The following is a 4611-nucleotide window of genomic DNA, read 5'->3' on the forward strand; positions in this document are numbered from 1 at the left end:
TTGAGTAAGAAATGTAACATTATGTTCCCCACTTTTAGTGTGACATGGTCTCTGGAAAATTGCATTTGTCAGCCAATGACTTTTTTTCATTGTGGTAAATATATGTGTAACAAGGCTTTTGCCATTTCAACATTCTTCATGTGTTCAATTCAGTATTCATCATGTTGTGCAGCCATCACCACTATCAATTTCCAGTTTTCCAGTACCCTTAACAGAAGCTCACTGTCCTAAGAGAGGAATCCCCCTTTCCTCCTCGCTCCTTCCTGTCTCCGATAACCACTAATAAACATAGGCCTGTGAGTCGGAATTGACTCGATGACAGTGGGTTTAGTTTTATACACTTGCCTATTCTAGATATTTCAGATAAACCAAACCCTGTGCCGTTGAGTCGAGTACGACTAAATGGGATCATAAAATATTTGTCCTTTTGTGACTGACTCATTTCCCTCAACATAAGGTTTTCAAGGTTCATTCATGTTGTAGCATGTATCAAGACTTCATTATTCCTTATGGCTGAGTAATGTTTCAATGTATGTATATGCTACATTTTTTTAATCCATTCTCATCTATTGATGGACATGAGGCTGTTTCCACTTTTAGACGACTGTGACTAGTACTGCAATGAGCATTGTTGTAAAAATATCTCTTTGTGTTCCCGCTTTCAAAGCTTTTGAGTGTCAGCCACTGATACTGATTCACATGTTAGCTCTGTAAGTTTTAATAATTAGGAAACATTCTCCAAAACTAGTTGTCACTAGCATATATTAGTGTTCCCAGGTATTGTCTGATTTCTTTTTTCATAAATATTATATGGGAAATCAAAAAAGGCTGTTTTGGAGACTGCTATCCAAATATCATTTTAAATTTCAAAGACATAATTAGCACAAGGAACAATAATCTATAGGATATGTTTTGTAGTCGTGTTAGTAGATCCAGAGAGAAGGTGAGAGGGAAGGAATATTTCCCCAGTGGAACAGGATGACTATACCTCCATGGTTTTGACTAAGAGGAAAAGAGAAACAAATTATTGTTCTGATGAAAATATTGCAGAAATGTCATCAAATATTTCAGGGCATAAAAACAATTCTGGTATTTCCTTCTACCTATTGTTAGCTTCTCATACAGCGCTCTTTCTTCAGCTCCTGCCTTCCCACTTAATGAACTGCTTTAAATCATATCCAAAGTTGAATGTTCACCATACAGCAAAATTGATTAAGATAGTTGGCATTAAAAGGTTATTAAAGGCTGTCTAGAACATACTGCCTCCCAATTGAAAAACCCACTCTACTTCACTCTGCTATCTATTTAACTCCTTCAGAGAAACTGGCATCCTTGAGCACCAGCCAGATTGTGCCAAAGTTTGCATATTCACTAAAAATCTCCATTTATTTTGGAAAAAAATGGAGTTATAAATGAATTGGGGAGAAGGAGGAGAGAAAGGAAAGCCTCCATTCTAATTGGTCCCTCTGTTCTGGAGACTTTCTAGTCATGGCCACTAAAGGAGAGGGTCCCAAAGGAATAGTCAGGATACTCTTTCTCTCTTAAGGAGTCGATTGCTACTCCTTCACTCAGTGGCCAGAGGCACAGCTGGGTCTACATTTTCCAGGCCTGAGTAACTGAATCTAGCAAAGATGAATGTTCAGCTATAAGGGCCCCAGAGACTGGTCTTCCTGTTCCACAACATCTAAAGTCAAAGGAGGCAGCGATGGGGTGGATGCGGGTACTGGCTTTCAGCCTGTGTCAGCCATGCTTCCACTCTGTAAGCACCTTTTCTCTAGACCACTTTCTTCTCATCTTTGGACAGGTTGTATGCACTAGAGGAGAGTGGGAAGAATGTGAGAATTAGATCTATTTGAGTTTGGGCTGGTACTATCTTAGTTGACTTCATGATGTTTTCTTAAGATTTTCCCGGTTAAGGAAGCCTAACCTCAAAAACCATAATGATGATTGCATCTATTTAGAAACATTGCAAGCATAATTGCTGTTGAGAGACTACATTTTGTATTGAAAGAACATGGGCGTTTTAATATTGGTACTTGTCTGTTGCTTTTTCCTACATTGAATAATATTTTTCCATTTTTTTTTTTTAATTATATGCCCACTCCTATAAACCCTGGTGGCATAGTGGTTAAGTGCTACGGTTGCTAACCAAAGGGTCAGCAGTTCAAATCTGCCAGGTGCTCCTTGGAAAATCTATGGGGCAGTTCTACTCAGTCCTATAGGGGTCGCTATGAGTCAGAATCGACTCAACGGCACTGGGTTTGGTTTTTTTTGTTTACTATATACACTTTGTCAGTTGTTCCAGCTAGTGAGTAAGAAAGGTTTGCAGATTACTGGATTCAATAGGTTATCCCGGACACAATGAAACTATACCAACCCAAACTAAGAGAAATATGTGGAATAAAGGCCCATTAAAATCAGAATAATATCTTGGAAGAATTTTTAACAAGTGTAGGTATGAGCAGACATTACATAAGGCATTTTATATGTATTAAAAAATTAATCTTCACAAGAATCATGAGACATGTTATCATTATTTAGACAGGTACAGAGGAGATTTAGAGATTTTGTTAGAATTATCTGAAGCCACAGGGTAAGGGACAGATACTGGATTTAAACTTGGATGTTTCTGATGTATAGTTTATTCTCTGCCTGCTATTCTATATTGCCTAGAGTATTATCTCCTTATTTTACTTATGAAGAAACAAACACAACACAAATATATGGCTTACCTAATGCCACTCGTGAATTAACAGCTGAATTGGATGGACTCTTGTAATTTTCTTCACAGCACAGAGGTATGATCAGTTTCAATGGGTTCTACGAAGGTACTCACCTCAGTGAGGTCATTCTTTGATCTTCCAGGACTAAGTGACCATGATGATGAGGAATCACATTCCAGTAACTGAGTTCCTCCTGATGGGAATCCCTCATACAGAAGAGATGGAAAATGTGCTCTTTGTCTTATTCCTGGGCTTGTACTTTCTCACTCTGGTGGGGAACCAGCTCATTCTTCTGGCCATCCTCACTTCACCTAACCTCCATACCCCCATGTATTTCTTCCTGGGAAACCTGTCAGTGTTTGACATATTTTTCCCTTCAGTGAGTTCTCCCAAAATGATGCTCTGCCTAACGGGGCACAGCCACACCATCTCCTACCAGGACTGTGCAACCCAGCTCTTCTTTTACCATTTCCTGGGCTGCACTGAGTGTTTTCCATACACTGTGACAGCCTATGACCACTTTGCAGCCATCTGCCACCCTTTGCAATACACGATCATCATGAGCCATCAGGTATGCACCATCTTGACTCTGGGCACCTAGATAGGGAGCTGTGTGTATGCCTCTGTCCTCATGTTTCTCATCTTTAAGTTACCCTACTGTGGCCCCAATGAGGTGGACAATTTCTTCTGTGATATCCCTGTGATGCTGTCCTTAGCCTGTGCTGACACCTCTCTGGCTCAGAGGGTGAGTTTCGCCAATGTAGGTGTTGTTGCTCTCAACCTGCAGTGCCCACCTGACCTCAATCCTGTTCTTCTATGACCCTGCGGTACTCATATATCTCTGGCCTCCTTCCAGCCTGTGACTGGATACTGTGGTTCAGGTGTTGAGTAATATCATTACCCCGTCCCTTAATCCTTTGACTTACACTTTCAGAAACAAGGATGTGAAGTTGGCTCTGAGAAAAGTGCTAATCCCAGAAGGACCTACTTGTTGAGAGTAAGCTGTTATATCATTATCTGCCTTTCCAATGTTGTCTTGTATTTCTGTGGGGCAATTAGACATTCTTTTTTTCTGATTACTAAATGGGTTTAACACTCAAAATACGAAGTCAAAGAAGTTCCAGTGTAAATTTTGTTTTTGTATTTACGTAATTTTTTATTCAACAAAATCTCTCACAGTAGTTACTAAATCCCTGGCACTATTCTATGCACTTTGCAAATCCTGACGTATGTAATTACCGCAACAATCCTATGAAGTAGATAATACCATTATCACAATTTTTTCTGAGGAGGAAATTAAGGCACTGAAAAGTTAAGAAACTTTACTAGAGTCACATAGTTAGAAAGTTGCCAGGCTGGGATTCTTTGTGCCTATTCAACCATTTCTGCCTGTACAATTCAGAGACATTGATTACATTCTTTGAGTTGCGTAACCATAATCACCCTCCTTTTCTGAGTTGTTCCTCCATCATTGACATAATCTTGCTGTCTTCTAAAGTTCCTATCTAATCTTTCAATTTGCTGTTGTCGCTTCTGCCCCATATAGATAGTTCTTCAATGAGTCTAATGATCAAGGGAGACAATTTTTCCTAGTTAATCTAAAATACTGTTTGGTTTTCAGAAGCCTTCAGGGGATATTTTTGGTTTAAGGTTTAAAGATCATCTCAAAGCAATAGTTTTAAGGGTTCATCCAGCCTCCATGGCTCCAGGAAGTCTGGAATCCATGAGAATGTGAAATTCTGTTCTACATTTTTCCCCTTTCGATCGGGATTCTTCTGTATGATCTTTGATCAAATGTTCAGTCCTGGTAGCCGGGCACCATCTAGTTCTTCTGGTTTCATGGCCAAGGAGGCAGTTTTTCATGGGGGCAATTAGCCACGCATTCCAT

At 39.6% G+C, this 4611-nt stretch overlaps 1 pseudogene; it reads left to right on the forward strand.

Moving 5' to 3' along the window:
• Positions 1 to 2412: 2412 nt before the first annotated feature.
• Positions 2413 to 3913, forward strand: LOC100676753 (olfactory receptor 10D3-like; annotated as a pseudogene).
• Positions 3914 to 4611: the final 698 nt, after the last annotated feature.

Source organism: Loxodonta africana, chromosome 15 (genome assembly GCF_030014295.1).
Source record: "Loxodonta africana isolate mLoxAfr1 chromosome 15, mLoxAfr1.hap2, whole genome shotgun sequence".
NCBI lineage: Eukaryota > Metazoa > Chordata > Mammalia > Proboscidea > Elephantidae > Loxodonta > Loxodonta africana.